This window comes from Triturus cristatus, chromosome 3_2 (genome assembly GCF_964204655.1).
Source record: "Triturus cristatus chromosome 3_2, aTriCri1.1, whole genome shotgun sequence".
In the NCBI taxonomy this organism is placed as follows: Eukaryota; Metazoa; Chordata; class Amphibia; order Caudata; family Salamandridae; genus Triturus; species Triturus cristatus.
In genome coordinates, this window is record NC_140584.1 from 201610777 (window position 1) to 201636946 (window position 26170).

A 26170-nucleotide genomic window follows, 5' to 3' on the forward strand; every position below is an offset into this window, starting at 1 on the left:
TCCAGCGGAAAAGGTTAAATTTACATATCCTCCATGCCTCACAGACCCGTCATTGCACAAACTCATTCACGCATGCATTCATTGATGGGTCCCATAACTAACCCTGGGCATGGTGGGGCTACATGGAGCATCGCGTAGTGTGGCCAAATCTACGCACACTCGCGCGCTCCGCGTAGCCCCACTACGCCCCACCCTCATTTTAAAATAAGTTAAAGTATTTTAAAAGTAAGAGAAAATGCCTTACCTGCGGTGCGGCGTCCCGGGGCTCCCTCTTCCTGGTTGACGGCAACTTCTTCCCACAAATGCGCATGCGTGGACGCCCGCGCATGCGTATTTCTCGCGAGAAATGCGCATGCGTGGGCGTCCGCGCATGCGCATTTGTGAGAAGTTGCCGTCAATCAGGAAGAGGGAGCCCTGGGACGCCGCACTGCATGTAAGGCATTTTACTTACTTTAAAATTCTTTAAATTATTTTAAAATGAGGGCGGGCGGGCGGAGGGTGGCGGGCAGCTCTGCTTCGCCGTGGCGTGTGCGTAGCGCTGCCTGCTACCCCTACTTCGTAAACCGTTAAGCAGGCAGTGCTACGTACACTCTGTGGGCAGAGCGGAGCACTACGCCTGGGCTTACCCATAACACCAACACTCATACGTCTCACTCGAATCTGCACACAGGAGGATGAGAATCGCTGGACATGTGGGGGTACCATATTAAGAAAAAGAAAGTCGTTACAATATGTACATATTTACATTAGTACCTTTAGAATCCTAACCTTAACATCAAGGCACTCCACCACTTGGTCGACGGACCAATTGGTTGGACTGGTTCATGGTGATTTAGAACCAGCTAAAACACATTAAAGCTTCGGAATCTTTATTCAATACCTTTACTTAAAGAATCACAAACTCATTTTCTGTTAATCAATGTTTAGTTTATCTAACTAATTTGCTTTCAGTTGCATAATTAGCATTTCGGTCAACACAAAGTTCAAATTTGATTATTCAGCACAATTTAGCATGACATTTATATTTACCTATTCTTGAGATCGGGGCTCTTTCTCTAACCCTGTTAGCTCTGCATAACTCAAATCCCTTCTGGTAAAATCGTCCCAATCGAATGCAGGCCAATGCCTAAATAAGTCCGGGAAAAAGTTATTTTGCTCGGCACGACACAGTCCCAAAGATATTCAAAGGACCAGGCAATCGTGCAAGCAAATCGGTCATGCAAGTTCAGGACACCCCTCTGGAACGCACTGGCCTACTATATTTTCCCTCTCCTACAGTTCCCCTTTTATAATAATATTCTGGGTAACATGCAACATTTACTGAATTGGGAATGACTGTGATTGGCTAAGCCTTTCAAAATTGTAATATGGTCCAACATTCTCATAGTTCTGGGTTCTCAGGGAAATGACTATGTCATTCCTTTAGCTTATAAAGTTCTCATGCGAAAAGGTCCGAAGTATCGACGTGTTGACCTCCAGTCATAAGTGGTAATTGTTCTCTCTTGTCATTTACACTAGTTGAAATCTGGCAGTCCTCTACGTTCCTATCCTTGACGAGGAACACTGTGCTCTGATCTGAGCCTTCCGAGTCTGCGCAGTAGACTTTTGCGCTCACAAGACGGTGGCCACTTCCGAACTCCATTTTGAATATCATGGCCTAGTAGGCCCGAATGCCAACTTAAGCAAAACAAACATAAAACATAATTAATATACGAAAATTAAGATTCTAATGTTTAAACCCACACTAATCCCATTATATATTAGTATTTTCCTAGCTTATAGCAACATTTAAAGCAATAATACTCACCATTCCGCTATCTCAGAAACGCAAACCATTACAAAGCAAAATAAATCATGCAATTTCTAACACAACACCTTCTATTGTTAATTATGCGTACCACAGTTAGTCATCAAAGTTATTCTGCCATGCAATTAGCATTTAGACTCGTGTGCAATTCCTGTTTATCAAGGTGCACTGTTGGTTAGCATACCACGGCACACAGTTAATACAGGTGAATGTGTAAATTGATTATGCATTTAGTATTTTTCATGCAAAATAGAGAAGGTATACAAAATTTTGTTTTACCTGCTCCACCACAATCTTTCATTTTTTTATCATGATGCAAATTCCCTCATGAGAAACAGGTCCTAGGATGCTTGTTTCCAGTCCAAGGAGGACCTGGCTTGGCAGTTCGGGCTGGACTGTTCCCATGAGGCACAGGGTCAAGACTGATTTGCATATGGCTGGGTTCAAACTGGATTGGCATGGTGAGCAAAAAATCGATGGATTTAGGCACAGATCTCTGTACTGGGGTGAACGTATGACATTGTTCCGCATTCTGTCCATCAATAGTTCTTTTTACCTTGTATAACTTACCTGCTTCTATTGACGCCTCGTCAGGGGTAGTTAGAGCTATATAAATGCAATTACAATACAATGCAATTGTAAAGTGCTCTGACAGCTTTGGGTAAAGTTCGCGCTATATAAAATTGCAATAAATAAATAAAGGTATGCATGGACTCCAAGCAAATGTCTACGGTAGCAATCCTATATTAAAAGTGTTCCGTTTTGGTTGAACTGTCATACTGTACAGTTATGAAGGATTCTGTACAGCTCAGCTGACAAAGAAAACGGTCTAGGTCTACACCACAGTTGCTACGAGCTACAGCTACGCTGTAACAATCATACACTCATGCGTGCATGAAGTCACTCTGTTAGCACTAAAACTGCTGAGGTGTAAGATCGAACGAGAGCACTTTTACGGGATTAACAGGAAGAGAACTGTTTAATTGTTCATTGGCTGCACGTTAGAATGAGGGTTAGAACCCTGGTTTATGATTTGCTGGGACGGGCAAAATGTTTATTGGCTGAGTGACCGCGGAACTGTATCGTGACCTGTTGATTGGTCAAAAGACGGTTTGTTAATTGTTCATTGGTTATGGGGCCTGGAAACTACACGTGCCTGAGGCACCGTATTTACCTGCTGTACTTCTCCGCCTCCAGTTAGTGGGCGGTGTTTTACAGCACGGTAATAGATGTATTTACTACTGGTATGAATGGGTGTTTGGCTAGGTCAGCTGCAATCCGGCCACCTCTAGCCCATCCCCCTAAGTGAACTAATACCATTATTAAAAGAAGATAGGGCGAGTCATTTGAATGACGTTAGCGCTAGTAGGTTAAGGCAGGGCCACTGTATTCGACTGTGCCGAGCAGCAGCTTCTGTGACGTTGTCAACCAGCCGCGAGCCACCCGGCGTGTACCCTCTCCACGAGCGCGTCATCTCCTGCTCCTCCCATCTGGTCTGGTCCAGACATCGGCGACTGTCCGGTCCTAGGGAGTCTACCTGCACCCTACATTGTGCTGTCACTGTGAGTGTTTCTGTGTGCGTACCCCCGCGAGCTTGTCGGAGTTATGTCAGAGTGGGGGTGGGAGAGATACCACCTACCCTCGGCCGCCCACCCTTAAAATATTGCTGGGTGCTGACTTCTGTTCCTAATGCCCGCATCCCTCCCTCCCATGCGCCTCCGCCCGCTGCCCTCACTCCTACAGGCGTGTAGCCAGCAAGTTCAAACGGTACACCTGACCCACACTCCACCCAGACACGCCCTGTGTGCTTTACAGCACGATCTCAGTGTACTACAGTGTCGTGATGTTGTCAAGCCAGGCAGAGCTATCGATTGCCAGGCACCCAACTATTATTACTTCTTCCAAGGACCCCCCCCCCCCCCCTCCTCTCTAGTGTGCATCCTCCCTACATTCTTAATAAGGCGGGAGCAACAGAGCTGGAAAGACGCCCTTTAATTCCAGATAGTGCACGTGTGCAACTGTACACCAAGGCTATGGTTCTGCTGCTTTTGCAACTTGGGAATGGGTCTTAGATGCTTGTTCAACTTATGACTGCTGAGGGGCCCAGTCTCAGGGGTGACTCCTTCAGCTGGCCCTGGATTTTGATTAACTAACTGTGCATTGCATTCTGAGATTTGTAATGAATCTTTCTATTTCATTACTTAGCATTGCCATTCCATCTCATTTGTGTAGCGCGCATCTACCACTGTCGTGATGTTGCAGCACGCTTTCGGTGTCCAGTTAGTGCAAGACCGGAGCATCCTTGTCTTGTCTGAACGCAGCCTGGACCCTGATACAATGGAGCCTGCAAGAAAGGATGAGGAGAGTGTGGTTGAAGATTGGACTTAATGAGAACAGTATGGTGTCACGAGTGTATAAGATGTGGGTGTATGTATAAGCTCGCACGCAGTTTTAAACACCAGCTTATATATAGGTAATGCCAGAATGCAGAAAGGGTTGGACAATGTAGTCCCCAAGTTTGAGCGATCTCGGAGCAAGTGGAAACGAAGATGCCCTAGCATGGAGATTTGCAGGCGCGCAGCGTCCATTGCGCTCAAAGGCCTCGAAAAATCATAAGAATGTTACTAGGCCTGCAGGTCTATGCAAGTTCAGAATGTCTGCTGTACATAAAGCCCTTTTGTGTGATTTAATAGACTAAACTTTTGCTCCATATATAATACAAATCTAGCCAATTATAGGATATACATGACTCCTGACTTGCCTTCAAGGCGGGGTTATGAATGTTTCTCAAATCATGTTTAAAATTTGTCACTTTTAATAGATACCTAAAGCATGAAATGGTAGCACACTCATTTGCAATCAGTGGATTTTCCATATGAAATAGTCACAACATTTCCAGACATGCTACCTACTGCTAAAACTATATAGTGTACAAACAGTGTTTAGAAATCGAGTTTCTTCAAATATTTGTCATTTGCACACTTCCAAGAAAAGTGTTCTAATTTGTTTTGCTCCTATTTAAATCTTTGTTTGCATTACACTTCTCGATGACAAAAAATGTGCTTTTGTAATTCCTGATATATTTTGAAATATTGGTACTATTCTATTTACAAGCTGTGTAAATGTGTGTTAGAAAAAAAACCTGACATCTTACAGCCTTTTGTTTCAAAATGATTGTCAGATAGATTACTTGACAAAAATCTTTAACTGTAAATAAGAGAAAAGTAAACACATTTTAATAAGCAATTAGTAAAGGGACAAACTGACATTTGACCTCTGTCCTTGAACAAACAGCAAATGTGTAAAAAAAAAAAAAAAACAAGATTTAGAGGCATCTTTATTCTTCATTTATTCACACCTGTGCCTTTCCAGTTGATGTTCACTCGCCAGAATGGATGAGATATAAATAGCTCGAACTGATAAACTATGACCCGCCATAGTGAGTGGGTGAGAACTGATAAAATATGACGTGCCATAGTGATTGGGCGAGTAGATTTTTCAAGGCCTGCACTGGTGATACTAGCTAGTGGGTGCAGGATGCACACTCAACATGGGATCTCCTGCGCTCAAAAAACACTGTTAGTTGGCAAAATATTGTCACCACCATGAACTTTTAATGATAAAAGGGATGCTCCCACATGTTCCTGCTTTGGTGTCTCTGAATCTTTCATTGTCTTCATCAGAACACTGTCTCTCTTAGTATCACAAGACAGCCTGCAATGAACAGAACTTACATTGTTCAAAGTAACTCCCCCACCCCTTGAACATGGGATGCATTGGTTTCACATAACTTCCACATAAAACTGAACAAGAAACCTTCTCCTCAGTTATACAAAATAACCCCATTTAGGTTTTTACTTTATTTTAAATAGAAGCTCTAGCTGAATCATTAATTGATTGTCACATTGCCCTTTTCCAACTTTGACAAATGGAGATTTGCTGTAAGGGCATTCGTTTGTACCACTTGAACGCAGCCGCTTTATCTGTAATCATGACTTGTCTTAGGTGATGTACTAAGTGCAAGTGTAGGCTGTTTGGCTCAGACACTTGTACATCTGCACTGCTGTCTTCTTGGCTAGCATCCCAGCTATGTAATCACATTGAGCCTGTCCAGCTACTCAACCAATACCAATCTGGCTTCCGACCGGGTCACTCCACCGAAACAGCCATGGTCCACATTGTTGATGATGCCTTACGATCACTCGACCAAAATGATTCCTGCCTACTAATCCTATTTGACCTGTCAGTGGCATTTCATATGGTTAATCATGTGTTCCTTTTGGAACACAGATGGGTCTCTCCAGTACTGAGCAAAAATGTTTTTACGCTTTACTTTACAATAGTTTTCAGCGCATTCCAATTAACCATGCCCTTTCTGATCAGTTGCCAGTGTCGCTTGGCATACCCCCAGATACTATTTCCTCCCCGACATTGTTCAACCTATACCTGGAGCTACTAACTGAAATCCTCAAACTCGCCCACATCTCCTACCACATGTATGCAGGCGATACTTCGCTCTGTATAAAAATCGCCTCTCCTGATTACATCAATATCCTCAATAACATCCTGATTAAAAATGCAACATTGCTTGACTCGCAACCACCTCAAACTCAATGCCTTCAAAACAGAATTCCTGTTGATCTCTCCGCCAGCTATTGCCCCTAATATCGAAGACTCGCTCACACATCTCACTGCCTTGAACTGTACCCCACACATGATTGACTCTGCACATCAGAGCCGCTACCAAGGGGGTCTTTGGACTGTAGGAACCCCAAGGACCACTGGGGACTTCAGCATCCAGCGCCAGGAGCCCCCATTGCAGAGTTGCTGCAAGGAGACCGGGCTTATCGTCAGCGCTACAATGCATGCTTAGCAGACAAACTGCGCAAGACATCAGTGTTGCTGCAAAGGGGGGTTTTGGACTCTAGAATCCTCCAAAGACCACTGGATACTTCATCATCCAGCAGCCCAGTGCCTGGAGCCACCTTGTAGAGTCGCTGCAAGGAGGCAGGGCTTATTGTTAGCGCTACAAAGCGTGCTTAGCAGACTAGCAGCGCGGGACATGCGCGGGCAGCACCCGGGCCAAGGGTGGGCCCATCCACGGCTGGAAGAGGCCTGGCAGGACCCCCCCCCCCCCCTCTTTGCCCGGTGGTTCACCCTTCTTTTGAAGTTACTGGGTTATTTTAATCTTATCCTGCCTCTAGCCCCTTGGACTTATGGGGAAGAGGAAAATTACTTCAACGGTTTTGGGTGGAGATGTGACGACTACACTCCACTCCCTTGTTGTGCGGGCAGCTAATAACCTCTCAAGAGAAATTGAACTTCCGGAAATACATAGCTCCCTAGAAGAGGTAAGGGGCACTCTGCTACTCTTCACCCCGATGAGCTTGGCGACATGCAAGGATCCATAAATAGGACCGGCTGACACTAGGACCTCTCACTCTCCTCCAAGGCCGGGTGCTGGGAGGACCCCCATAGGGAGATTTCCCTTACTATGGAACCGCCAGTGAAGAAAAAAAGGGTGGGGGGGGGGGGGAGGACTCTGCACAAGAAGGGGACACCAGACCGCAAGGGGAACAAAGCATAGGAGGACAGTCTTATATCATCGCTATCCCTCAACAATATGTACGTTCTATGTTTGAGGATAGAATATTTGTTACAATTGTACTTAGAGCGGGAGTATAATAGTCTAGATTTTCTTTAGGCTTGCCTGACCCAATTGCTTTCTCTTGGTAATATGCCCTCTGTTAGGGAGGCCTCTTTGCTTCATTTACATAAACATATAAACCCAGGTAGCATAAGCGACAGGTCTTATGACTATAAGCCCAAGCAAAACACACACGATGATGGACGGAATGTTGCACATTGGCAGAACATTCACCCCCAGGCACAGATCTGGGTTTAATCCATCGTTATTTTGCTCACCACGCCCCCCAGTTCAGACATGGCCATATGCAAATCAGTCTTGACCCTGTGCCTCATGGGAACAGTCCAGCCCGAACTGCCAAGCCATGTCTTCCCTGGACCGGAATCAAGCATCCTAGGACCGGTTTCGGGGTTTCACCCCTCTTCAGCCAGGATAGCTTGACTCCAGTGGCGTAGCCATAACCACTAACGGCCTGGATTTAAGGTTAGAGGAATCCTTACCATCCCCTAGCCTTGAGGCACCTTATCACAGCCACAACTGAATCAGCCTGCTAACTCTCAAACCCTTGCCCCTATAGTCCCTATCCCTCTTACCTTGCCACTGGGGGTCCCCAAAGTGTCTGCACAACCAGGCGATAAGGAGAGGGGGGCCGCTTACTTTGAGGGCAAGTGGGAAAGCAAGGGGGTAACACAAGGCTGACTCTAATAGGAGACCACAAGTCCTGAACCTCCTTCCAGCAGCATGTTCCTATGTTCTGAATTTAACAAACGTCTCTAGGTTGGGGGACACTCGGACTGCGACCACAGGCCAGTTGATCTCGAAAGTCATACACTGACTAAATAACTTGAAAACCTTTAATGATCATTTAAGTGGCTATATCTTGATTGGCAGGAGAGTTGATTGGGTAGGACCCTCACATAAATCAATCCCTGGAGATTGTGTTGCTTGTTAAGTTTGATGACCCAAGGATTGTGGAAGCTCTTTTATGATAACTCCCATCTTTTACCCCACGAGTGTCTCGGATATCTGCCCCCCCCATTAGGGTTCTTCTATAAACCTTGATTTTTTTGCCCCCGCTTCCCTAGGCACAGTGAGATCAACTCTCAGAGACACCCGTATACAATATTGTGCTCCCGGCAACCTTGATTTTTCATTAAGAATTAGATACTTACCTTTGGAAGCGTTGGATGGGTGCGATTGACTGAATGTACCCTAAGATGCAGAGGTATGCGATGGTGGAGTGGCGTGCCAGACTCAGGTATTGGTTTCTGATGACACGTTGGTAGATTCACACAAAATGGTCAACATTTTATCCTGTAATGTTGCAGGTCTGAGGAAAAAGTAGATAACCCAGATTGGGTTAAGGAAGTGGTAAGATACCAATTTATATGCCTACAAGAAACATTGGAGTTGGAGCCTAGGTATTTGGACGGGTATGACTCCTACCATTCGCCATCGCTTTCTTCGAAGCATGGTAGATCTAAGGGCGACCTCCTTACACTAATTGCTAACACTTTTCCGGGAAAGGTGACCAAGTTCTATTGTGAGTTCCCCTACTTTCACTGCCTTATGTGCAAGGGAACAAGAGATGGGGATTTGTTAATTGTTCCTTTTGATAAAACTGTTTTTATGCAAATTCTGCTCAGGTGGTGGGAGCGCTTGACTTAGCTGTGAGGTCTACAGGAACTGGTCACCCCAAAGTATTAAATCTAGTACGGATGGGTGACTTCAATGTCTACCACTGTCTAAAGGAAAAGAAGTCAGTGTGTGGGTTAATAGATAATAAGGGGGATGCTTTGGTTCACTTTGAACATAAGGAGTATGGTGATGCCCTTAATAATCTCTTTGTCAAATGGAATCTCGTAATTAGGAATGAAGCAGAGGTCCAGTCAGGTCGTCTTGTTCCAATTTTCAGGGGATTATGTAGGGGAACCACGATTGATTTCATAATCGCCTCAGAACTCTTATGTGTTCGGCTGAGTGATTCTGAGGTGCTCTTTTCAGGGTTTAGTGACCATGCTTTGTTGTCTTGCAGCCTGGAGCAGGAGAGCATATTCAAAGCTCAGATTAGGGTGCCACCCACGCCAGTCCTAGTAAGGAAAAATGGCTACACACTAAGGGCCTGATTCTGATGTAGTTATTAAGGCCTCCTAACAGCATTTCCTCCGTCCAAATCGGATCGGGAATGTGTCTTTCCAATCGAAGGCCCGGTTATAATGCGGATAGGAAAGCATTCCCACCTAGGGCCCGATTACGATGCGGTTAGAAACATAGGCTCCAATTAAAGTCAATGGGAATCCAACCAAATCGTATCTGGAAGCATCCGGATGCATCGTACTGGGTCGGTTGGACTCTCCCGATGCGATTCGGTTGGAAACCATTCCCAAACCCATTTGGTCGGGCAGCTATCCAAACCGCATCAGAATCGGGCCCTTAGATGGGACATGGTAGACAAATGTACATTTCTCCCCGGGGTCCTCAACTGGAAAGGTATTTGTCTTCAATTCAGAATCTGCTGCACCGTTTTGTCTTTACAAGACTTTGCCTTAATTACCTCCTGTTAATGCTAGGTTTTCCAGCAAAGTCATTCACTGAGGGACCTTGGCCCGTGTACGTGTGATGGAGTCTCAACCCAAACCACTTTGCACTTTATACTTTTCTGTACATTTTATAGGTCTCAAAGGACAGGCATTTGCAATGCAATAGGTCTTGCATTACTGAGAGTTTGAGCTATGGGCATTGCAAATAACAATGCAATGCAAATAGCTCACACTTTTAGTTCTTCGAGACCTATTGCATTTATAATGCTTGTTTTTAATAGCAATTAACACTTAAAAATTAGGCTCGGAAACATGTAAGTCTATAATTTTGCAATATAATTTTGTGAATAGCCAAAAGTAATAAAATAACTCAAAAGTTGAAGAGTAAAGTTGCATGTGTAAAGGTGTAACACATGGTCTATAGTTTGTCTCGTTGGGTTTGTATGCACCATGTCCAATGTAGATGCACACTCCTAATTCCTTATTTTCACTGTAGACATCTGTACCCTGACTGGTTTCACACCACCATGCCTGCTCTGTTTCCCATTGTACTTTCATGTAGCTGGTCTGGTTGAACAGGACATGGCACTAGGTCTCTCAGTGTAGGCCTCCAAGCCCTACCTGATTTCTTGGTTCAGAACAAAATGATATATCACTGACATGTTTTAGAAGAATGTATTCTGTTGTCCAGCAGCATAGGGTGCCATTTGCCTCACTGTAGCCGTCTTCCGCATACCCTGTTCATATTTCAGACCACAAGCTCTCTTCTCTGTCTCATTTTACATGAACATAGTGTATCTAGTGTAACCACACAGGGCTTCATGTACATCATTGTTCTCAATCCCTATCGGTGAACATGTACATGTCAACATACACTGAGCCACATTCTCTATCTAACATACTTCTCACGCATGTGCTCAGTCGATGGATGTGACTCCCTAATCCTGCAGTGCCACTTGAGTGTTGCCATTTGCATCAGAATGAGACACAGTGCCCAGTCCTCTCAGACTGCAAAGCAATGTGCTATTGGATTTGCACATGTCCCTTTTGGACTGCACATGTCCGCACTCAACAGAAATGTGCAGACTTTCGCGAAGGCCCTTATCAAAAAATGAAAAGTGTATTATTAAAAACAGGCCACCTCGCTCGCTCCACGTCATCATAGACACTGTTTCCAAACCCACATTTGCTGTTAGGAGATACAGTAGTCGAACTATCATAATAAGAATATAATAAACCCTAGAACATCTAGAATGCCTACAGTAGAACAGCCAGCGAGGTTGTCATGTTAGAACGCTTGAACGGAAGTAAAGTGGGAACCCTCGCAGACAGTGTAGAGTAGGTTGCACTGCCTATACGACAGTGAAAATGTAAGAAATGGATGCAAGCCAGAGATTTTCACATTTATAGCTCTGTAGCTGAGTATGACGGGTATGCCTAGACATGGGTCCCGTGCTCACCATGCCACTGGAGTTAAGCTAGCCTGGTTGATGAGGAGTGATACCCCGAAACCGGTCCAGGATGCTTGTTTCCAGTCACTTTGGTGTGGACTGTTCCCATGGGGAGCAGGGTCAAGACTGATTTGCATATGGCTGAGTTTAAACTTGAATGGTACGGTGGACAAAAAAATGATGGTTTAGGCCCAGATCTCTGTACAGGAGGTGAATGGTTGACATCGTTCAGCATTCCGTCCATCAGTTGTTCTTTTTGCATCTATAGCTGGAGCCAGCAGACCTTCTCAAAAGCTACAATTGACAGAACATGTTGTAAAGGTCATTAAGGATCAACGAGCTAAGAACTGAATGCTGACGTCAGATATACCTACAATACACGACTTTCAGTCCTGGCAAGGCCTACTCACACTTTCGAGCTTCCCAAGGTGATACATTGAGTACTATTGATAGTACCATCTGCTGGTGGCAGCAGCTAAGACAATAGGCCGAAGCGCTATGTAAAAATACATGGTGGCATATTCTGCTGAGTCGATTGTATTTGTCCTTGTTTATTGATCAGTTTAAACATTTCACAATTAATTAGTTGAAGCCGCCATCATGAATATTATTTGTAAATGCAGCGTTACTTTCGGCACGAGGACATGCTAGGGTCAGACATACTCATGCATGACGTGACGCAGCGCATTCCACTCTATGTGCAGTCGTAGGAATTCTGTACCATTGGAATCCTTCGCTGCATTATTTTGAGAGCGAGATGTGGTCGACTGGATAGGCTGCAGATTTAGAACATGAGGAAATGGTTTCTTTTCTCTTGTCACTTGAACTGTATCATTCTAGGAACCTGTTTCTGACTGGGATACCTGAAATGCAAGGCAACTGTAAGCATGTGAAATATAAGTATATATAGTTAAAAATATGTGTACAGTCCCCATTTGATGTTCTCTGTTTTATATTGTCTACAATTCAAACAGCAAGGAGTAGCGCTCGTTGCTCTCTCCAGCCAGTTTCATGTTGTAAAAATACCAAAATATGCATAAAAGTTTCAAAGATTTTGTCTGAAATCAGTGCAACCGCAGTTTTGTGCATGCAAATCTATAGACAATCGTTTTGCAAACGAAACATTTGAAAACGACAAATGATCTCCACTGTGTTCCAAGTTGACCATAAAACAAAAGACAATCTGTCTCCGCGTGCACATCTCCTGTCCGAGTAGGCACAGCGAGCAGGATACAGGGAGGGACAGGAGATGTGCACGTGTGCGAGCGGCATTGAATGAAAGTGGGAAAGTGAAAGCGTGCACATCGCCTGTCCGGGCGCGCACATCTCCTGTCCCCCTTCGCTAGCAAAACCGACGACAATAGGTCTTGCCAAGGCGAGCAACGCGCAAGCGCTGCGTCGCTAGGCGAGACCTAAAAAATGTAACATTAGACCGTGTAGACTCGCCATAAGTTTTGTGTAACAGATGGATAGCCCGTTGGTATGCCATGTATTTGCATCTTATCTTTGGCAGTGTCTAAAATTCAGGCAATGCTCTTTGTTATAAAGGCCTAATATAGTGTAAGGAAATATTTGAGTATTCACACCTTTTTTATAACTTTAATGAAATGTATGCTTATATTTGTATTTATGGTCTTTCGTGTTTTTTTCGTAATAGTGTTAATTTTTTTATTTTTTATTTTTAAAACTTTATTTTTGTGCAGGCATGAAACAAAATTACGAATGTAGCACAACCAGACCATCATGTCAAACTTACATCTCGTTATAGGTTCACAGCCGTTATGCCCGCAACCCTGCGGCCGGGCCGCGACACCTAGGTATTTCCAATAGAGCGCAAATGTGTCCAATGTTGCGCGTTTCACATGGAACCCCGCGATCCTTTTTGTATGTTTTCTCCCACAACACCCCCCCCCGTCCCCCCCCTCCCCCTACAAAACTAATAGCACAGAGAGCTCCCACGTCCATCCAACTATGTGCCACCAGTCCACCGGTGTCATTCGGGTATCGTGCAGTCGTGCCTGTCCCCCCTCCCATAACACAGTATCGCATCTCGCATGTGCGGAATCTCTAAATGAATCACTGTCGTTATCAGGTGGTCCCTCCCGCTCGTCCCCGCCATCTACCCCTCTATGTGTGAGCTCCTATGTGTCCCACCTCTAGGCCATGGTATTGTCTCCATTTGCTCCATATCTGTCGGAATTTTTTGGGACAGCCTCTCGCTTTGTATGTCACTCGCTCTGCTGCCATATAGAGGTCCAGACCTCTCCTCCATTCCTCTATCTCCGGCCGCTCCGCCACCCCCCAATATTTCGCAATGTCCCTTTTTGCTACAACCAGAGCCAACCCCAGGAAAATAATCTGTGGGCGTGGCAGGTCCACTTCGGTCACCATTCCCAGCAACGCCAGTTTCGGGTCTAGTGTGAGCTCCATTTCCAACACCTCCCCCAGTTCTGTGAAGATGTGAGACCAGTATGTTTGAATTTTCTCACAGGACCAGATAGTGTGATAGAAATCTCCCTGTTCAGTATTGCATCGAAGACATGTGGCGTCTGCTATCCTACCCATCTTGTGGAGACGTCTCCGGTCGAAGTATGTCCTGTGTAGTATATTTAATTGGATCAGCCTCAGCCGTGACTTAATGGCGACTTCTCGGGGGTGCATCAATATCAGCTCCCAATCTAAGTCCTCTAGCTGCCCTACTTCCGCCTCCCATGTGCTTCTGAGTTTCGCCAGATTTCCCAGCATGTTGTTTGTGAGGGTTTTGTATGTAAGCGAAACCGCCTGGTGCACCATCTGCTCCTGTAGGAGTCTCCCTTCCAACGGTGAATAATCCGGTATGCCCTGCAATGATATCTGCTGTGCATTCCAAGCATGGACTAGCTGCAGGTGCTTGTATCGTTGTGTGTGGTGTAATCCGAACTCTGCCTGCAGCATCGCGAACGTCTTCAGCTCCCCTTTACTGATCACGTCCCCAATGGTGGAGATCCCTATGTCATCCCACCTTTGGAAGCCTTTCAGTTTATGTAGTTCCTTAAACCATTTGCAGTGCCACAGTGGCGTCTGACGTGTTGGCTTCCCCTCCCATCCCGTGGATCTGGAGGCTCGGGACCATGCTCTAATCGAAATCAAAGTCGCTGGCAAGAGCGTTCTCTCCGCCTTTCCCCCATACAGATAGTGGAGTATATTGTGTGTGGACAGTTTATACCTTTCTAAAGCATATGTTGGGTGGTCAATAGTGTTAATTTTTGATGTTTTAATTTTGTTTTACATTTTTGTCGGATGATTCATCAATGTATTTGCTCCTTTCTAATGGACTGTATTTATTCTTGTATTTTAGTAATAGCTATTTTATGCTTGTGGAGTGACACAACCTGGTCACACCCTTGTTTCTTTTATTTGTACTTTTATGCTCCAGAAGCCAATAAATCTTATTGACTGACTAACTGACCGACTGACTGCAAAATCCTTAGGTATTGTAGTGTTATCCTAATATTACCCTGTAATGCAGGACCTATGCTGTTTACGGATAACATATACTGTGGGCTTGGTGGTGAACTGAGTCGGTACACCTCCACCGCATATGTTAGCCTATGGTTTGCATTAGCTAGCTCGCAATGCCAGTGGAATATCCTGCTATCAGAGAGATTAGTTTTAGGCAACTTTTCACCCAGTCACTCGTGCTTGCTTGTTTTGCTCTCAGAGAGATACAGAGAAGAAACAGTCGAGCGTTTTGACAATAAGAGTGTATTGTACCGTTGTTCTTAATAATAAATAAATGCGCTGTTACAACTGTAACACAGTAGCAGAGATATAGAACCAGCAGTACAGTAAATAAAAAGAAAAAAGTATTGTTCTACCATTTTGCAATAGTCATGAACATATACATGAATATGAAATGCATTTATAAAATAAAGTGCGTTATCCTAAGATGCCTGTCAAGATGTACCGGAGTGTACCTAGCATGTGAGTAGGCGCGAAAGAGCTAATGAGCCTATTAGCCTAGAATCTAAGAGATAAGAATCCTGCTAGGATTTAGTCGAACCCCCATACCTGAATAGCGAGAGTGTGGGACTTCGTCCTGGACTTGTTAGACACCCCACAAGGGATGGTTAGACCACTGTCAGCTGGAGCCGCAGCGTCTCTGGTCAGTGTGTCGGCCTTGAAGTCTCGGTTCCCTCCTGCTTACTGATAGCAAGAGGTGCTGTATTTATACAGTCTATGTACGTGTGTCACTACTAGAGGAGCTATAACTCCTCTTACCTAACACAGAAACTGACCCTATCGAGTGGAATCAGACCCTCCAAAAGCACAAGCTCCCTCCTACCCAAGCCACAAAAATTTAGCAAAAAGAAAACCTATAATTGATCCGTCTCCAGAACTGCCCCCAAAATCTGGAACTCTCTCTCCCTTCCGAGATCAGATGCAACCCATCCACAGTCATCTTCAGGAAAGAAGTAAAAGCTCTATTATCCTACAAATTCATCACACATTGAGGGCACACCTCCCCTTCCTCATAAGCTACTTTTCCTGCTTGTGTGTTATTGCTTATTGTCATGCCATTCACCTTTACCCTGAGATCCTCCTGTGTTTCCTAACCATCTACCCACCACTCTGACACCCATCAGACTTTGCTCAAGCTAGTATATGACTACGTGCACTTCTCACCATTGGTTTATTTTAACTTTTTTTGTCCACCTGACTTTTATTATGCCTCTGTATACTACCTACCGTGTTGTATCATACCTTTCCTTGTTATTCTTGTAAAGCTCTCTGTCACCTGGAAGGGTCTTGTTCGCACTATATAAAACTCTTTATAAATAAATAGGAAACCAAAAGGGCTGTCAGTCAGTGACAGTTGCAGCTAATTGTGGCACCTTTGCATCACGCTATATAAAACTGTATATCAATAAATAAAAACTGACATTTACTCTAAACTGTCGCTTTTTTCTTCCGGAACCTGTCGATACCTCATCTTCAATTCGGCTACAGTTTTTGGTAATTCCTGACAGCAGACACTCTGAACACCTTACACTGTGGTGGTTTGTTACAGGTCTGGCATTATTAAAAACAAGTTTTGTGCTCTCTCTTCTGACATCCATGGCTGAAGCACAAACGTACAGAAATAGTACTAGAAAGCTGTACAGGATCATACTTCTGGCAGAAATGTGCTATGCAAATGCAGACAACATAGCTAGTATCAGATACAATGTGTTATCCTTAGTTTCCTTTCACCTACTGTAGAGTTAAATCGAGATGTCTCATCCTTTGTATTGCGAATTTAGTGAAAATGAGACGGATTGTATATTATTAACCAGGGCAGGAAATTTATGAAGAGAAATCCTGTCCAATCCTATTTGTGTATCTTCCTTTCTAAATCCATCCCTTAAACCAATTGTAAAAGGCAAAGTACAAGTATTTACATTTATGCAAATCAAGTGACAATATATTTTCTCCCTAGGCTGCCAACGAACCAGCCATATTGAAACTTGCCTGACCAAACACATCATCACGGAGCGAGGAACCAGAATTTCGTCTCAAGGTAAGTCTCACTAAGGTGATCTCTTTCCTATGTTAAGAGTCAACTTTCAGGTATGTTGCTGTTTAGCATGCATCACCACTAGAGCTGCTCGGTGCAGCTTACAGCCCTTGTACATACTAGTACCCTTCTGCTACATCACTTCTGGAGTGGATGTTCCTGTCTGAGGTGGGATTCCTCCCTCCAACACACACTGTGTGGACTGACTAACAATTGAAGGGCGCACATAGACATAACAAAAAAATGATTCTTATGTAATGTTCTGTAAGTTGACTTTTTTGGTCTTGTTAGGCATTTTGTTTCTTGTAGCTTGGATTGGCATAAAGGAATTTTTTAGAAGAGTTGTATATTTTATTTTGAACCTCGCTCACTGTGAAGAGCTATGAACTGAATAGTGACTAACAGCTTTGTAAATATCCTGTCCTGTATTCCAAATTAAAGAGTACACTAAAGCTCTTAAAGCAGGCAGTTTTCTCGCATTCAAATTCATCTTTATTCGATCTCGTGAAAGACATGATAAAAGATACATAATAAAAACACAGTTTTTCATTATAGATAAATACAGATAAAACACTAGTGGAAACATAATACAAATATCAAATTCAGCTAGCACATCAATTTTAAATAAAATATGACCTAAGATCAGCAAAGCACATCAATAAATATCCATCAAATCGGATATTAAAACAGCAAGGATTTATGCAAATAAAGTGCATTCTTTAAGAAAGAACCAAGTGCCCTGTAGGTAGAAAGAAAAGTCAGCACAACTCTACACCTGCTAAACTTGTGCTTACGCAGTAATGGAAGTAAAACATGTTTAGTAAGAGGGATATAAAATTTGCAGAAAAATACAAAATGTAGTAAGGTCTGCGGACAGGACTCATCACAGGGACAAATTAATATATCAGTAGAGGCAAATTGTCCTTGGGGGAAGCATAGAAGCCATCTGATAGAGCTCACATGTGAAGTGTGTCAGTCTGTCTATAGGATAAAAAGCAGTCCTTGATCCACTCTTTATGCCTCTTAGTGATACTTTCTGGATTTTCAAATGTACTTGGACAACCTAAAGCGAGGGTTGTCTCCCTGATGTACCTAAGCCAAGGACTATTTAGGGCTATGTAGGCAAGAGAGGCAGTCAAATATATTTGCGCAGTTAACACCAGCTTTATCATTTAGCCAAATTGAGCACCATAATAACAATGGGGCAATATTTAATTGGTCCTCCACATATTCAAGGTCAAGCTCTTGATGGGCTATAAAGTGAGGGGTGGAGGGGGGGGGACACCAAGTACACGCCTGCAAACTATTCTATTCCACTTTCACCCTACTGGTACCCCTAGAACCCCAGAATCATAAGTCAGAGAGGGGAGACATTTCCTTCTGTAATTTTCGAGAAAGGGGGCAATTTGTTTACCCCCCCCCCCAAAGGTGGCGAATAGCATCTGTTACCCCGCCTGCCAAAACAACGCGTGGCTTAAAAACGCAGTCAATACCATGAATGTGCCTTTACCACGAGTTCCATTACAACGCAAGTCATTACAACGACTTGCTTTAGGGAAGCACTGGCCTTTGGAATAGTTTAAATTACTATTCCAACTCCAGTCGGTGTATCAGTAAGGAAGGTGTTGGACTTAAAATCCAACACAGCATTCCCTAAAGCAAGTAAATGTAATGACTTCCGTTGTATTGGAACTTGTGGTAACATCTCAGTCGTGGTACTGACTGCGTTGTAAAGGCACTACGTTGTAACACCCTCGTTGTAATAGATCTTTCCCAAGGCATCAGCTAATGAAAAAATGGATCCAACAGCACGCGTGTAGCAACTTATCCTGCTTCCTATACTGCGGGTCCAGGTGCCTCCCTCATTAAACAACAAACCTAGATAAGGAAACTGGCTCACTCTCTCAATTAGTTTGGCCCCAGTACATATGGGACACGTTTTTGTGTCCTTGGGTCCACATACATTATAAAAGTCTTTAAAAAACCTAGGTCAGTCTAGATTTTCCATAAGATTCACAAAACTAAATATCAGTAACTTTAGGCCGTTGACAGTCCTAGCAAACAGCACGGCAGTCATCAGCTCAAAGGAGCACCGGCGTGGGTTTAGTTTTAACTACGGGCACATCAGCCCCCACATTCACAAGAGCAGATTCAAGGTCGTTTTTATATAACAAAAATAGATTTGGGGCAAGCACGCACCCTTGGCGTACATCTCGATAAACCAGAAATGTGGGGGAGCATTCTCGATTTTCATGGTACCTTAAGCCGCCTTTAGGTCCCAGTGGAGATGTTGCAAAAGGGCCACCAGATCAGCATCCAGACCTATAGAAATAAATATTTTCCACACTTTGGAACAATTTACGCAATAAAAGGTGCTAAATAGGTCCTTAAACGCCTTCTGGAGAAAACTACCCTTGGCACCGTTATATTTAGAAACACGTAGATGGGGATTTAAGCTTTGTTCAATGGTGCCAAGGCCTTTTCTAAAACCGTACTGGGCTGGGGAAATTATATTTCTGTCGGAGGTCCGTTCTAACAGGCGATCATAGACAGTACACCATTATTTTTGTGGCACAATCAAGGTGGGAAATAGGCTGATCACACTTGGGGTGGTGCATGTTTCCTTATTTGACAACTGGAAGAATTATAGATTTGTGCCAAGACGTAGGGGGGACACCAGCCTTACACACAGAATTGAAAACGTTAGCAAGCAGCAGTGACCGAAACTCTGGATTTGCCTTAAATATGTCCATGGGTACCCCATCCGGTCCTGGAGCCTTTTTAGGGGACTATTTTGAATGCCCTTGGACACATCCTCTATGGTGAAGTTAACACTCAAGAGTAATGGAGCTTCTCACCGCCCTTTCTCTGCGCAGGGTGTGCTAGATGGATATATTTTGCTGAAGTGCTCTACCCAGCCTTCATGGCCAGTGTGGGCGGTCGCTTGGTTAGGGGAACCTCCAGGAACAAACACCGCTCAGACCGATTTCCAAAACATCTGCAAGTCCTTTGTCTTGGTGGCAGCTACTAAGTGGTCCCACTTCTCATCCCTGAGTTCTGCATTCCTGTTTTTAGGGCCAGGGTATAAGCCTTTCTACAGGCACTAATTGCCGCCTGGTCCATAGGGAGTTGCTTCAATGCAGAGTTTAACTTGGTATTGGGTGTTCTGCATGCCTTATCAGGCCATGACTTTGAGCTGCTAGATTTGGCTTATGTGTGCTTTGACAATACATCACTCATGTACACGGTTAGGCCTTTAAAACTGTTTAGAACGTCTGAGGGCCTCAGGAGCTCCGAGGCATACCCTGTCACAAGATCAGCACTCTCATGATTCAGCTGATCCGTTACTTTGTTCATAGCTGGAGAGCGCCAGACTAGCCTAAGACCTGCATTTTTGCTGGTCTGAGGCTGCCTTCTCCCCATGGTATTACTTGTCCCCTTTGCGATGGCAACGGTGGGGGCTAACGGGTTAGGATCACTTTAAATTGTGGGGATGAGCTTCCCATTTAGAATGGAGGGATGCAAGTTCCTTGAAAAAAAAGACATGATCTATTACTGACCCACCCCCCTTTCCACTGTAAATTGAGATGTTTGCAGATGCCAAAGCAGGAGCGGCTGTGTCTAAATCATATGACAACTAGAAAACATACAGCATTCGCCCACGAATCCATGACATCTTGGTCTAAATAAATAAATTCATCTTAGTCTGGTGGGAAGGTTGCAGATGATAAGGAGACAAAATGCCAACCTTTGCATTACAGTCACCCACCAGTGTTAAGTTAAAAGGTCCACATGAGTGAGCATAATGTGCTGCTAGTTGATCTATCCTGGTAAACAGCCCACACTCTATTCCCCCGCTACATCCCAGCGTGCTGTCTACGGTCTTCGGACGTCGGGCTGGTCCATCCTCCTAAATTCAAAAGGGCGAGATGGGGGGGTAAACGCTTTTCATTCCTGGCAGCCAAACTATGGAACTCCCTCCCTCCGTCTTCAGCCTTCACGTTCCATCTTTAGAAAGGCCATAAAAACCAGGCTTTTCCTACAAGGATAACCTCGGTGCTCTCCCAGATTTTGTTACCTAGCGCCAAGACACCTCGGCATAAGTGCGCTCTATAAATACAATCAGTCAGTCAGTCACATAATCCAGTTATCCCTACCAGAGAAATCATTATTATAAAAATTAACCAATAAAACTCCAAGTATTGGTCACCCCCCTTAGACTTCACACCTGCATGTATTCCTCACCCAACAATATTGAAGTTATTTTGCAGGCAATACCTACTTTAAACCATGCAGCAAATGTCCCTTTCCTACCCCCCAGTGGAAGGAAATGCAGAAGGATTAAAACAAGTATGCTCATCAAAGCAAATATCCTCCTGTGGCCATGTCTACTGAAAAACGTGCAATATCTTAGACCCTAACAAGGGAAGTCCAATAATCAATATATAATTTAGAAGACAAGCCAGCGATGTTCCAGCTAAGAAATGTGATTGGTATTGTCCTTAGTATTGTTCTTGTAGGCAAGAGGTGACACCTGACCTTTCAGACTAACCCCAGAAACAGATTGATGAAGGTCCGAAGCATGATTATCCCTCAAACACAAGTCCAGGGGCACATTCGAACGACAAGACATAGGGGGAAGTCGAGAATTATGGCAGTGGGTCCAGGGGAGCTCTGCTTTGGCAGAGGGAGTGTTGTAGGCTTGGGTGAGAGATGAGTTACCGCATGTGGTAAGTTTTCAATGGCCACAGCCCTGCTAAATACACATTCCCTCTCTCTTTGTCAGTCAATATCCTTGAGGTTAGCAAGGGTCGCATATCCGTTCCCATACAGGAGTTGATCATGACAAAAGAGTTGACGTTGGGGTTGACATCCACTCGAGAGGGGGGTAGATAACGCCAGATGTCTATAGAAGAAACCCAAAGGGAGAACATTTATTGCTCCAGGATAAGATACACCTGTCCTGGAGCAAATTTTCCATCAATCGATTTCTTACGAAAGTTTGTAATGATACAATCACCCTGGAACTGCTGGGATAGTGGCCCAATGACTCCCACCCTGCGCATCAATGTCATCATGGAGATTGCGGGTTGAACCAATGTGTTTCCTTATTTTTGAGCTCTAAATTGGTCTCTGTAGCTCCGAATGGAAGACTTGGGGCATTAGCTAGTATGACCACGTACAGGTAGGAGGCAGGTTAATCAACGGGAGAAGATCCAAGCGAGATTGCAGGCCAGCTACGACTGGAGGGCTTACGCCTTCAGCAATCCTGGGTTTCCTTAAGTTCTGACTGGAAGGGGGATCTGAGGAAGAAGTAGTAACCCCAGGCCGCATGACGACGTTGCCCCAGTCTTGAGTGCTCCTTCCATTGGGCCCAATAGTAAGAACAGTTGAGATGGAGGGCTGTGGTTTGCGCCTATGACTGCAAAGCTGCTACTTTGAGGGGGGGGGGGGGTGATGTCTACCCCTCGTTTTTTTGTATTAAGATCTAAGAGATCTCTCAATTGCACACAAATACTGTCCCAAGGATCCCTGGAAGCTGTGTGGAATTTTGGTGAACTTGGTGCCGAGAGCAACTGCTCTTTCCTTGAGTTTGCATATGGAGGATGACCCCCCCCCTGGATTTACACAGATCTTTTGTGCGCTTAGCCACAAGATCAGGAGATTGCACATCATTGACAGACTGGATAGAATTCTCCCTCATAAATCCCTCCAGTGTTGTGATTGCCAGGGGTGCTTACACCCCCAGGAGTTGCGACTTGAGTGCTACCATCAGTCTGGGCCTCGCCGCAAGATGCAGCTGGTGGTAGGGGCATAAAAGAGGGGAGTCCGCATGACTCATCAGATGTGAGGGAGAGCAGTCTTTCAGCCAGTTGGATCTCTTTTGGTATGACATCCACAGCCCACACCAAAAAGCTGTCCATGGTAGTGTGAATATGCACTTGGGCAGGCACAGTTACTGCAGAGGCGGCTTTCCGTTTGCCTTTTGCACACATTGATATATCAGGAGCAATATTAACAAGCATTGGCATAGCCAATAGGTCTCGCCTTTGGGACCTTATAAGTGTTTAGCCATGCAACAGTTGCATAACTAAATACTTATAAGGTCCCAAAAGTGAGACCTATTGGCTATGCCAAGCGGCCGTGCGGCCGAAAAAGTGATCGCGATCAAACATCAAAGAGGCCATGCGGCCGCAAAAGTGAAAGTAATCGCGGTCAAGCGCGCGCCCGCGCACATGCACTGTAGCTCTAGGCTGGCCTGGTAGCACTTTTTGGAGCCCTCTCAATAAGTCTCGCCAGACCAGCGCATGCGCTGGGTCAGGCGAAACCTAAAAATAGCGGGGGGGGCAGAGCGAAGAAAGCCATTTGTGTAAAGATTCAAGTATTACAGTACCTTAGTTAGCACGCAGGCTCTTGGTTGGGGCAGCAAAATATTTGATAATGGACTCAAGAGGGGTGGCTCAGCCCTGCCTATTCCAGGCGATGACGGGGCTGGTCTTGGCCCCGGTGCGTCCCGCGAGCGGCTGAACAAGCTTTTACGCTCTGCTTTACTGTCTCGGGACAGATGCAGGCTGGGGGACGTAGTCCCACCCCAGCGTCCAAGCAGGAAAAGCAGCAGGCAGTGCGAGCAGGGAACCGCTTGAAGAAACACCTAATTTTCTAGCAGTACTTTCAGACCGAAGGTACTTAAGATGCTTCTGTCTTTTTTTTAATTTATTTTTTTAGTATATTTAAATTGTACAGTGTGACTGCATGCTTTTGTATTTTCAGGCAACTGGAGTGCAGCTAACAACGACCTATAATATGAAAATATCACTCTCTTGTTAAGTGCAAATTATTGATCGGACAGGCACAGGTGTCTAGTTTTTAGGTAATCAAGTGAATGGAGTTCCATGTTTCATAGTACATTTCAGGGTGATGTATGGTCTGATGTCTTGAGGGACCTTCTGAGCTGCAGCATGACAGATACTGAGCAAGAAGACTGTGATTTTGTGTTTGCCTGTTGTGGTAGCAGGGGTGTGGAATTTATTAAAATATCTATTTGTCCATGGGGCAGGTTGCTTCATAAATCTACTTGTCCTGTAACAAAATGCACTTGTCCCTTTTGTACCATGTAATGTGATGGCAAATTATGGCAGTAATCTCATTATATAAGAGCTCTGAAATAGCCTCTCTGATAATGCTAGGGCCCCTTCCATAGTAGGGTTTGAACTACTAGAAATTCCTTTATCTTGCCACGTTTCCGCAGATCTACATACTGGGGCTGAAGGTAATGGTAATCATCAGTTCTATGGTTGAAATGCCCTCCGAGTCTGTGCAAACCTACTAACGTGCATGATTCAAGGGTCTTCACCAACTCTTCTCTGATCTTTTCACCATACTGAGAAAGGTTGGAAATTCACTCCTGACAATGGCAGGCATAAACCTTCTTCCAGGGTTTAGAAAAAAGGGGTCGGAGGGAAAGTGAACATGCAAACACTCAGATTTTCACATGAGCAAATATACGCCTGAATTTTTGCTCATGCTAAAATGCAGTTTACAGATATTTTGTAGGAGTACTATTTCTTGGCCTACTTCAGTAAAGTCTTGTGAATTCGCGAAAGCCATTTATCTGTTCTCAATGCAACGACATGGGTGCACTTTTGAGACTTTATTTAATAATTGGGTCCATAATTAGGTCTGGCGTTAACCAAGACCTTTTGTGTTTATTAAAACTCTCTTTCTCTCTCCTAGGTTCACTGAGAGTGACAGCATTCTGTTCTTTCACAAGCAGCATATTGACACACAGTTGTTTTGTTCAGTACCAGGAACTACTGTGGCAATGTGTGCTTTTTGAGACCAAAACAATTTTTGCTTTTGCCAATTTTTGGTATAATAGGGTGGGCCCAGCAGCTCCCACACCAATAAGGTTTTACCAAAACCATGCCAAAACAAGTCAGGCATTGACAAAACCAAAAGGCAGACCAACAATTTCAGACCTAATGGCTTTACCAATGCTTGTTTATTTTTGTTTCCCATAATCTTATTAAAACTAGTTTCACTGATTTTCCATTATGAACAGTTTTGGGAAATACTAGCATACATCAACACATTTTACTAAATGAATCATTCTGCAAAGAAATTGTACCTAAAATTTGACAACAGTTTAGCGACATGTTTTTGCATTTTGTTGTGAACATTTATTTTGAAAGCAATGAATCCTCAATCTTGCTTTCAAGCTTCTGAAAATATTTGTATCTAATTAGAGAGCATTCTGGGAGCATTATACATAGCCTCATATTGCTAAACATTGAAAACTTGTGTACACATTTTATACTGGAACCACTGCCAGTGGTGCAATCTGAGCTTACAACATTTACTTAGATCGCTCACCTTAATAATAATGTTGTTGAATTAATGAACCATAAAACCAAGTTACCACAGCATTAACACCTGGGCACAAATATTACATTGACTGCAACCAATTACGTTTTCCGATCCATAATGTGGTACTGTAAACTGGCAGCCAAAGGGTTTGTGCCGTAGGGGGTTGGTCCTACATGTTCCAAGGACAAAATACACATGAAAACATGTTGCCCTTGACCCCAAACAATATGTCCCGGGCATCGGGCTATACGAATTCCACATCCCTGGGTAGTAAATGAATGTTTAAGTAGTTTAACTTATTTTTTTTAATAAATGTAATTAGAGACTACGTTCTGCATGTGGGTGTTTAGTTCCTTTTGGTATCCAGGTGTGTTTTGAAGAAGGTTCCTCAATGCTCTATCACTTTTTTTGTGCTAATGGCCCTAAATGGAAAAAAAATCAGGCATCCTGAAAGTTGAACCACCTCTGTGCTGCTTTACTTTAGCTTGCCTATGGTTAGATCCAGTGTCTTTTATGGCAAAGTACGACAAATCTAGGGAGGGATCCGAGAATAATTGACGTGGGAAAAATCCTTCAAATTTCATAATTCCCTATAAAACCAGTGAAGGGGCAAGACAGTTGCGCTTCGGCTTCAATGTTGTTTTTGTTGTACAGTATCAATGTCCCTTGGAGCAGGACAGAGCAAACTAGGAACCCAAGTGGATTTTGGATGCACCATAATTTGGTGATCGGAATAATGGCTCAAGACTGTATGCTAATACAGCAGTTTATTTTCCATACACGCTGGTTTCTCCAAAACAATTAGAGAAGATGGCCAAATAC

General features: G+C 44.1%; 1 protein-coding gene across 1 annotated transcript in view; it reads left to right on the forward strand.

Moving 5' to 3' along the window:
- Window positions 1-3002: 3002 nt before the first annotated feature.
- The window catches only part of SNX4 (sorting nexin 4), a 467422-nt gene continuing 444254 nt past the window's right edge, over window positions 3003-26170 (forward strand). Inside the window, exons 1-2 of the mRNA XM_085647507.1 lie at window positions 3003-3369; window positions 16904-16984. The gene's annotated coding sequence lies outside the window, so the exon portion shown is untranslated. The remainder of the gene's footprint in view (window positions 3370-16903; window positions 16985-26170) is intronic.